At 34.4% G+C, this 11,811-nt stretch overlaps 1 long non-coding RNA gene across 1 annotated transcript in view; it reads right to left on the reverse strand.

Moving 5' to 3' along the window:
- Nucleotides 1-11,811, reverse strand: part of LOC111086699 — a 66,901-nt gene that overhangs the window by 33,088 nt on the left and 22,002 nt on the right. The gene's annotated exons all lie outside the window — the stretch shown is intronic.

The following is an 11,811-nucleotide window of genomic DNA, read 5'->3' on the forward strand; positions in this document are numbered from 1 at the left end:
TCAATTTTAACTGCTTAGACCCAAGAGCACGCACTCTACTAGCGCCTAGCCGAAAATCGCGATTAACACATCAGACAGTAACACCAAATGTTCAACAGGCAGAGGTTTGAGGCTATTTACTCAACAATGCTTCATGTGGGTACCCCTGATGCTGAAGGGAAAACAAAATTAAGAAAATTGAAATTTTATAAGGTGTGGTGATAATTATCAGGAAATCATGAAAATAATTCTGGCAGAACGCGCAAAAAATATGGGTTTAAAGAGTTAAACACAGTTTTTCTAAGCTATTTATGTACCAATTTGAATATGGGGTCATGGCTGTTGCTTACATTAGTTCCTATAAACATACGAGACACACAAAATATATAAACAAAAGTATCGTCAGCAACAGCATTGTATTTAATTCAATGAATTGCTGCTGGGGTGCTCTATTTATTTTACATAAAAATGAGTAATTTCACTCGATTTCCTCAGATTAGTTCTTTACTATGAGTGTTATAATAAACAAAACATAATATTAAAAACTGTTGATTAATCATATTTGCTCCAGCTAGGATGGATGGTTTACAGTTGGTAGAATTATTCACTTATTATACTAGATTTGGTTGCCTACTTATTTCAGAATTTCGCGCAACTTGAAGCCACACAAGAGTCATTTGGGATAAGTGTCCGTAATTAAAATAAAATGCTTCCTAATAAAAAAAAAAAATAGCGCAACAGATTAGTACTTGAAAACAAAATAAATATTAATTGGAACGCCTTCCTGCAGCACTTAGAACCGAAACTATCTCCCCCTTTTTAATTGTATTGTTACGAGAGCGGAGGTCACGTGACGCTAGTAACACGTCATGCACTTCTAGAACGTTCATGAAACCTCGGGAGTTTACTAGATTTCGGTATTCTTTTATATATAAGACGGTCAAGACGTGACGGCAACAATGTAATGAGTAATTGAACTGCGGACAGAGTATTGTTGAGTCGAGCACGTGAGACGTTCGTTGTGAATTATAGCGTTTGTTATAGCGTGACTGTGGAAATTAAGTGTATTGCAAAATTGTATTTAGAAAGAATAAACCAGTTTCATTTAAGAAAGGACTTGTATCGCTAAAGTTTCTTCGAAAAGAAATTATACGGAAAATTAACTAACGAACGGAAGCGTAACAGTATTAACAATATTCATTCAAAACAAAATAAAGATTAATTGGAACACCTTCCTGCAGCACTTAGAACCGAAACTATCTCCCCCTTTTTAATTGTATTAACAATGTTCATTCAAAGGAAAATTATTTTGTGCAACGATTATATATGCTTGATTTTCAACAGAAGGCCAAATTTAATAAATTGTAATAAACAAAAACTTAATGCAATAGCTCGTTATCTTATCAATATGAGTAGAAATAAAACGACTTTTTGATAGTGCAATGGAAGAACAAGTTCGCATTAAATCATGAAAATTGACTCTTCTGCTACGATAGACAAACATACTTTACATAAGACTTTGTATAAAAATTATATCAGAAAACGTGTACGGAGCTTTCGGGCGTTATATTATTTTGAAAGATAAAAAAAAACCCTACAACAACAAAAAAACACAACAACATTGGCTTGCAAGCTACGTTCAGCTACCCGTACCTTGCTTGTAAGGGTTGCTAAGAAATATAGCCACTTCCTCTGTCACTGATACCCGTGCACGATTACGCGAATAATTCAACCAGCCTACACCACAGAAAATTAGTTTCAAACGATAGGGTAAGTTACTAATGGCTGGAATTCAAGGACACGCGAAGGTTATTTCTACGCGAACTAGAAACAGCATAAACAAAAACCTGGCATAGCTTAAAAATAATAAGAATTAACTAGAAAGTGCAAAGCAAGACTTGGTTCAAATAGAATAGACTTGAAGACAAGGTTTACAACAATTTCAATTATCTAACTCTTGCAATTTTCTCCAAACTTCGCCTCTGAATCCAAACCCTTAATATTGTTGAACAAATCAAATAACTAGTGAATGTGCACAAAAAGAGAAACAGACTGTTAAATACAAAATCCACGTGACTGATTCCACTCATTATATATATAAAACTTACATAATGTTTGATGGGAAATAAAAATGCTACGACAACTAGTAAATACCACCTAACGCCAATTTTTGGGCTACCTTTTACCAACGAAAAGTAGGATTAACCGTCACATTATAACGTCCCAACGACTGAAAGGACAAACACATTCGATGACGGTTTCGATCCCGCAGATTGCAGATTGAGTGCCTTAACCTTAGCCACCAGGCCGACAAAATATAATCATCTTTACGTAAGGCATGGTCTGGTGGTTAGGGAACTCGACTTGCAACCTCTGGGTCGAATCCCATCCCCCGAGGATTCTCGCCCTTTCACCTGTGGAACTGTTGTGATGTTACTGTCAATCCTACAATTCGTTGGTAAAAGAGTAGCCCAAGAGTTGGCAGTGGGTGATGATGATTAGTTGCCTTCCCTCTGTCACTTCTGAATTAAGTACGGCTAGCGCAAGATAACCTTCGAGTAGCTTCTCGTGAAATTCAAAACACGCTTAAGACAATTGTTGCTTATGTATGTCAGAAACACCTGAGATAAGAAGTAGTAGCTTATAATCGACAAACTTCGAACACCATTAAGATTTTTTTTATTGTATTGGGGAACTTCTAAAAAGACTGATGTGTTTGGAGTATAGAGATGAATACACACACACACACACACAAAAGGATCATGGGTAATATATTACATATTAGTGGGGATTATAATGTTTGTGAGTATCCGCCCTAAAAAGAAAGTCACTATAGTAATTAAAAATTTATAACAAGTATGGGGGGGGGGGGCATATTTACATTGGCAGGGCAATGAACATTAATAAAATGTCGTCAAAATACAAAACACCATTTGGCCCGGTGGTCAGGGAGCTCGACTCGCAATTTACGTGTCGCAGATTCGAATCCCCGTCCCACCAAACATGCCCGCTCTTTCAGCCGTCGGGGCGTTATTAAGTGACGGTCAATCTCACTATTCGTTGGTAAAAGAGTAGCCCAAGAATTGGCGGTTGGTGGTGATGACTAGCTGCCTTCCCTATATTGTTTCACTGCTAAATTAGGGACGGCTAGCACAGATAGCCCTCGTGTAGCTTTGCACGAAATTCAGAACAAACCGAAACTCCCAGTAATTTAATTCTGCTTATATAACGCAAAGTAAGCATTATAAAATTTGATATTTTTTAAAGTTGGATACGATCACTGATTATTCTTGAAAGAAACGAAAAATTAATTTACACAAGTATAACATTTCTAAAATAAATGTTTTACTGCGCATGTTTGCTATCTATTGCTCTTGCATCATGTTTCCACTTGAGATACAGGTGGCAACAGACACGCCAAAAAAATACACTGCGTCATGATACACACCGTCTTGAGACAGATTGTTGTCGTCTAATAAATTATCACTGTAAGGAAACAATTTTCGTAACGTTTTATTTAAGTATAACATACGTGTTTCAGTATATACAGTTTGTATGGATAGTAAATTCATAACCTAATTGCCCCCCCCCAGTGGCACAGCGGTATGTCTGCGGACTTACAACGCTAAAAACCAGGTTTCGATACCCGTGGTGGGCAGAGAACAGGTAGCTCATTGTGTAGCTTTGTGCTTAATTATAAACAAACAAACATAACCTAATTAGTTCATTTGACCTAGAATGAACACACACAAAACATAAATTAGCAAGGACCAGCCGTAGCGCTACCCTTTGACTTAAAACTAGTGTAACAGTGGCAATACTTGACCGTCAGATAATATTCATGGGGCATAATAAAAATTACTAAAATAATCAAAATAAGCTTTAAATGAACTTCCGCAGGGACCCCGAATGTGTTCTGTTTGAAAAGTAAATAAAACCACAATTAAGAGTAACAAATATTTTATTTCTTGCTTTTGAAGTTCATATGTCATGCTGTGTTGTAGTCTACAGAGTGTATAATTCTTCTCGTGATTCATGGCATGCGCATGCTATACTGACGTCACGACAGTACAAATTGCAACGTTAAACGTCCCCTATGTGATGTCATTTTAGTGTCTACTGACTGACTGACAGACAACACACTACTGTATGGTAGTGTAAGTTTTTAAAACAGGTGACCCCTCCAGACGGCTTTCAGGCTCTCTTTCGGGGAAGAAACTTCACTGACCAAATTATTAATGGGATAAATTCCCCACCGGTTCCGACATTCTTGCTCATGGGCAGGATTAACCTCAGGACCTCCCGTACGCCAAACGGTTGTTGTACCAATAAAGCTAAAGCGTTAATCCACTAAGTACTTCTACTAAATCACTTTTTTTAACGACTCAAACGACCCAGGTTTTAACTTGTTTGTCAAGCCTTATCCACCAGCTCTTTTAAGTTTTCTCTTCTTTTGTATAAAACAAGAAAATATAGTTTCCCAAACAAATATATATATCTATACCAGCAGCGTTACCGGGGGTTGCCCGGGTTTTGAAAAACAAACCCTACCTCCCTGTTTCCCCGTTCCATATTTCGATAGGTAAAAACTATTTTGTGAATTTTTGAAAAAGCAACAACTTAGGTTTGAATCTTCAAAATAAACTACGAACCTGTTTTAAATCAGGACTTCCTTCCAACGATGTTTTTTTATTTTCCTTCACTGGCAACGATAAACAGGATTTTATGGAGAATATTTAGATTATCTTATACACGTATGAGAACCCCTTCTGGCGAACAGGAGAAACCTAGCTCTATTACCCGCCCCCATCCCCCGTCATCCCTCCTCAAATATTAAAATTTCAAACGTAAATATGTATGTAATATTATGTTGAATATGCTTTAATGTAAATTTCATATATTTTGTGAATGTGATAACGTATTCACATTATGACATTGATGTATGAAATATATTACAAACAAAATACAATACTGTACTTTATAATGTAACACAAGAAAAATGATCCACTTTCAGGTATCGAACCAAAGTAGAATAAAATACATTCGCTGACTCATTTTACACAATAAGTATTGTTATGACAGCGGAAGTCACGTGACGCTGGTAACACGTACTGAGTATCTAGAAGGATCGTGGAACATCACGAATAATCCAGTATTTGCTAGACGCCCTCTATTCCTGTATATAAGCAGGCAAATAAAGCGAGATAATTAATTGAATTGCAAACAGACAGAGATAGAGACGGACAATTGAGTCAAGCGCGGTAGTGACCGTAAGTAAAGTGCGTGAATCGTTGTGAATTATAGCGTGTGTTTTAGTTAAAGTGACTGTGGAGATTAAGTGTATTGCAAAGTTGTATTGAGAAAGAATAAACTAGTTTTATTTAAAAAAGGACTTATATCGCTGAAGTTTTTCGGAAAGAATTTCTACGGAAAATTAACCAGCGACCAGAGACGTAACAGTATTATAATGTAAGCCTTACTCTTTTCACGTAGTCTGCAGTTTGCTTTTTCACATACAACATGCTAATTCTGCATATATTTCTTTTGTATGTGAGTATAAATATATGATGCATCAGTAGATGTATAATTAATAAACTATAACTAAATAGGCCTGTCTATTCTAATAAACCCATCTTCCACCTCATGCACGCGCTCTACCAGTAACGCTGACTTGACTTTAATCTCATTGTACACAATAAGAATTATAATTTAAGCCTTACTTTTTTCACGTAGTCTATTTTATGGCAGACGGCATAATTTTCTTTTATAGGCTAGGCCTACTGTTTGTTTTTTCTTACACGACATTCTAATTCTGCATACATTTCTTTTGTGTATGAGTTATTGTTTGTTTATTTGAAGTTAAGCACAAAGTTATACCACGGGTATCGAAATCCGGTTTCTAGCTTTATAAGTTCGCAGTAATACCGCTGTGCCACTGGAGGGCGTGTGAGGTTAAATATATGGTGTATTAGTAGATGCATAGTTAATTATCTGTAACTAAATAGGCCTATAATGCTATATTCTTAATTAAATGTTAACTCAAACTTACATAAAAATGTCAAGTCTACGTATAATTTATTCGTATAATGTATGTGTTAACGATAAAATTACCGGTTCGGCTAGCAGACGATAGACGCAAAAAATTGTCGTTTTGTTCACCTTCAGGTGAGGAAAGTGTGACCAGGGCGGTGAACGCAGCGGACAAACAAGCAAACAAACAAACAAGAAGATTTTGAGTTTTATACATACATTATGACATCATGATCAAATCTGATGAAACATATTTGGTGAATTAATATTTATTCGAACCTATTTTACCAAAACAGATATGAGGTGAACAAGAAAATACAATCTACATTAGAATATACAATACAAAAATTGACTAGCGAATTTTGAAAAAAGGGGTGTGTGTGTTGTTTCGCTGAGAGGTTATCATTTTAGTAGTGATTTCAGCATAAATCACAGCCAAGTCTCTATTACTAATAACACATATTATCAACCGCTAGTACAGAACACCACACCTATCTCAAACAGGCTCCAAGTGTGGTGAAATTTTAGTTTATCCTTTATATTCATCAGGTGACATTTGGAAATGTCCCATAGTGACTAAATTGAATTAAGGATTCAGGGGCAGATTCTGGACGATATCTGTATTAAACCACAGCAGGACGTTGTGTATGTGTTAGTGTGTGTGTAGAAGATAGTCGTGCACTATCGAGCTGATAGAGGTCTGGTCTTTCCCTAAACCAATCCATCAATGCAACATTGCCCTGAATGTCACAGTGCGGCAAGACGCTCATGGCACTGATAACTGTTACTTATGCTTCAAGAACAAACCAGCTGAAACAAAACCACACGATGATGCTACGTCCCACCACTCTTACCGACGAGAATGCACAGTCATATTCAAAGCATTCTTAAAGTTTTCGTGAAACCCAGCAGTAATTAGCTCCCTGCATAAGTATATTTTCCGGTAAGCAGCCCTGAATATTCACGAGTGTCTGATTTAATGTCAGGTTAACGGTTTCAATACACACATTTCAGGGTTTGCATAGACTGAGAAATTGTGGGTAGTCGAGTCAATATTCAACATGAGCATATCGAAAGGTCTTCCAATTACTCAAAAAATTCCCAAATTGAGAGTTGGATGTGATTAGACAGAATGAAATGTCTTGGACTCTCAAACCACCAATTCTGTATTAACGAAAAGAGCTTTCCTCTTTGAAGCACCTTTCCACTTGCCATATGGACTTCAACTGGTTAGCTGTGGCAGCTCTCGACGTTTATAAACCACGAGAACCAAAAATTAACATGTAAGCTGAGTGTGGACAAGTTTATTATCACCTGATCATACGGTATGTCTACATATATATCATCCGTGAGCGTTATTTCCCGATAAGTTAATTTCCGGAGAATTTGTTCGTGTAAATTCGCTGTACTGCCAACCTTAAATTTTCGTGCCTTCCACGTTTCATCAAAAACTTCCTGAAATTACTATTGTCTCGTCTGCCATTGCGTGAAATAAATCATTTCCCATCCAACGAAGATATAAATTACTAAAATTGTAGCTTTGTGCTTACCAACAAACAAACAAAAATTACCCAAACTGTATATCATCATATTATTTATCCACTCCAAACGCAAGACTAATATCTCACATTACAATATCACGGAAGAACAACTTCATTTATATCAAATTCTTCTGCTCCAAAATAACAAAAACAAAACCTTAAGTGGAACAGTTTAACTCAGAGCATAATACGCCACCAACCTAAACAACTAATAATCATTACTGATTAAACGTTTGTCACATCACTAGTCTTCTTTAAGCTACACAGCTTGTTAATGCAGCCGTTATAAAGATGGTTTATCGATTGTCTACTTCTTTAAGAACAAATGCATTGGTTTTTCGTTTGACTAAAAATATGTAACCCTCGTTTCTTCTGAATGTTGTTTCTGAACACAGGAAGCTCTAGAAATGTATCTTTTAATATACATATCTAATTAAAAGCACCTTAGGTGTGAAGAAACGTGCGTTCAAAAAATGATTCAGTGTGCGATTTAAATGAATGAAATCAAATTTGGCGGCCAAAGTGGTAGCTATATTTATAGCATTGATAAGAATTTTACAGCAAATATTCATCATCAGTTAGCTAGGCCACGTATTTTGTTTTACCCAACATTATGCCCCAAATTAAACAAAAAACACGTCCTGGCTAACTAATGAATGAATATTTCCTGTAAAATTCTTGTCAATGCTATAAATATAGCTACCACTTTGGCCGCCAAATTTGATTTCATTCATTTAAGTCGCACACTGAATCATTTTTTGAACGCACCTTTGTTCACACCTAAGGTGCTTTTAATTAGCTATCATGACGTTTTGTCAATACACACCAACACACCACACCAAATAAAAAAGTGACATTCGATAGTAAACAACATTAGCTTTAGGATCGCAACCCTATTAATCGGAACAGACCTTTACTTTACAGAACCAACCAGATTTTAAAAATATATGGTGGTAGTTTTCCTCTCTAAAACAGTGTTAATAGCTTCCTTTATAGTAATGCCATGGAATATAGATTAACAGTTTCTTGTCATCACCCCCATGCAATCGGTACAGCGGTATCAAGTATCATTATTCATGCTAATTACTTAAGCTAATATCACGTGATGCTAAACGCTCTTTAATAAGGATAATTTCATGAAATTTAGTAAATATGTGCTGAAAAGTTACCAATCAATAATCAATAATAACCGTCCACCCATATGATTCTTTTGAATACTTGAGCTAGAAAGTGCTAATCTAGTTTACTTGGCCTAATCAATACTTATGTGTCTGCACGTCCTTTCACGTTATAGTTCTGCTGCTCTAAATCAACCGAGTTTAATCCGAATGACAAAAAACTAAAAACGATCCACTTTTACTCTTAGGTACAAATGTAGTAAAAATTTTATACCAATAGCAAACGTGACTTTTTGCGTGCGCAAACATTTTCATTAAATTTTAGCGGTTTTTCTTGAATAACTTTGCACATGTGGATTATATTTACACCAAATGAGACTTTTAAAAAATCTATCAGTGTATCAAATTTGAAAAACACTTTTGGTGCGAAGAAAATAAAAGAGGAAGAAAATCAAAATTAGAGATGTTATATCTCAAGTATTTCTTAATGTATTGCCTTGAAATTTGGTATGTGAAGTAAGAGTCTAGTAGAGCACATCCAATGAAAATATTTAATACTTTGGGTTACCACAGTCCGAGATGCAGAAGATGGAAAATCGATAAACTATCACTCCTGTTAATAACACACAGTGTGTCCTGCAGAAGGTTGTTTTGGCCGCACGATACACTAGCGCGTGTCTTGATACATATTATTATCCCCCTTTGTTAAAGAATTTTAAATCGCGTATACTAAACATATACAGAGATGCATGTACATCGATAAATATTAGAACGAGCCGTTATTACTACAATATCACTTTAACCACTGACAACAATAAAGTTAAAAATACCTTGCTTTGAAAATTATTAACTGCTAGGGGCCCACTCTACTTCCAACAATTACATAGTTAAAAATTCTATATTTTCGGTTTTATTTGGCTACACGTCTGGCATTTCTCTCTCTCTCTCTCTTCAGATCAACGTGTTTCGATTTTTTGTTTTTTCGATTTATTAAGATAAGACGCAAAATAATACTTTCTGATAAAAGCTTCTGAAAGCAAACAAGTCATTAGACAATAAATGCTTTTATTCAGCTTGACCGTGTGCTTTCCATATACAGAAATGTATAAATAAGTAATGTGGTGTTTTAGTCCCATAAAAATGATCAAACATTGTTATCAAATGATATTTAGTGACTCTGAGAGCTGCTCTACTTCAAATTATGGCTTTTCAAGGACCCGGGAATGGAAGATAGTGCATGAAACAAACATCTAGTTTTTATGTGTGTTTTATAAGTGTTATATTCTATTGTTTATTTAATGTTAGTTAAAATTATATATATGTATATGTGTGTGTGTATATATTTTATTCCTTATTTGTAGAATTTTATTTCGTATGACTTATTATTATGATTATTTTACATTGTTGGCTTAGTATATCCATTTACAAATGATCTAAATCTTTCAAGCTGAACAAACCTCGTGAGGTATTATTGGGTTTACGGCCGAAAATATCATTAACAGCGAAGGTACCCAACTGATAAATCTTTGCGTTCTAACCATTATGAGCTTTTTGTTTCATAATTTAGCATCTAGGTAGAAAGTTTATCAAATTAACTGTATTAATTATTGCACTACGTTTTAGTTTTGATCTCTGTTAGTAGTTTGCTTTGATCAGAAGTAGATAATGATGATTACCGGACTTAAAAATGACAATTAAACCGTCATAAAAATATAAAGTTTAAGAAAAGCACGCTCACTGTATATATCCTGTTTCACGGAAATCAATTAGCATTACCTGATTGGATTGTTAGCAACATCTTCTTGAGATTTGTGATTCGATTTACCATACGTAAAAAACAACAAAAAACATTCTTATGTCGTGTATATTTTGTGGGAAAGTTTGATTCGCATAAGGAATACAAACTAGCAAGATATATATAAGATCACAATAGTTTAAACATATATATATATATATCTAACACTGAAACTTTTTTAACGAGATCTATATATAAGATCACAGTCGTTTAAACAGATATATATATATATAATACTGACATTTTTTAACCAGATCTATATATGTATATTAGATTGAAATGGTTTAAGCAGATCTATATATGTATATTAGATTAAAATGGTTTAACCAGATCTGTGTATACGAGATTGAAATGATCTAAACATATATATATATATATAAATATATCACGGACTTTCTTTAACCACATCTCTCTCTAAACATATATTATTGAAATGGTTTAAACAGATATATATATATAACACTGACTTTCTTTAACCACATCTCTCTCTATACATATATTATTGAAATGGTTTAAACAGATATACATAACCCCGACTTTCTTTAACCACATCTCTCTCTAAACATATATTATTGAAATGGTTTAAACATATATATATATATAACACTTACTTTCTTTAACCACATCTCTCTCTATACATATATTATTGTTTAACCTGATCTACATATATGAGATTACAATGGTTTAAACAGATATATATATATAACACTGACTTTCTTTAACCACATCTCTCTCTATACATATATTATTGAAATGGTTTAAACAGACATATACATATATAACACTGAGATTGTTTAAACAGATCTACATATATGAGATTACAATGGTTTAAACAGATATATATATATATATAGTAACTTCGGGTAATAACTAACATAATGTCCTTCATTCCATGCTCCCAGGCTAGTAACATTGATGACCAAATGAAAAAGAGCTAATGTTCACGTCTGTTGTTTTTTTTTACTTTAGAATTTTTAGCAAGTTACTTTTTCTATAGGAATCACTGTAAGTTAAGTGTAATTGTGATCTTCAAATAAAATATATTTCTTTTTTATTATGCTTTAAATTAGCTTTAGAAAATTAAAGTATATTTAGGACACTTATAATACCTATATCAGTTGATATGAGCCATTACTGCCTTTTTTTTTTTCGAATACAGTAAAATATTCACGAAGTATGAAGGCGGTTTTATCTATACAGTAAGATTTCGCACCACAATGACTTAGAGTGCGTAATTAACGGACCTTAAACAAATATCCCTCGTGAATGGTTTATTTTGGTTCTGTGGATATCTGGTATGGGTTACAAAGTGTTTCCAACAGGATTTGAAACCATAAAAATTGCACCG

Source organism: Limulus polyphemus, unplaced genomic scaffold (assembly GCF_000517525.1).
Source record: "Limulus polyphemus unplaced genomic scaffold, Limulus_polyphemus-2.1.2 Scaffold1338, whole genome shotgun sequence".
Taxonomy (NCBI): domain Eukaryota; kingdom Metazoa; phylum Arthropoda; class Merostomata; order Xiphosura; family Limulidae; genus Limulus; species Limulus polyphemus.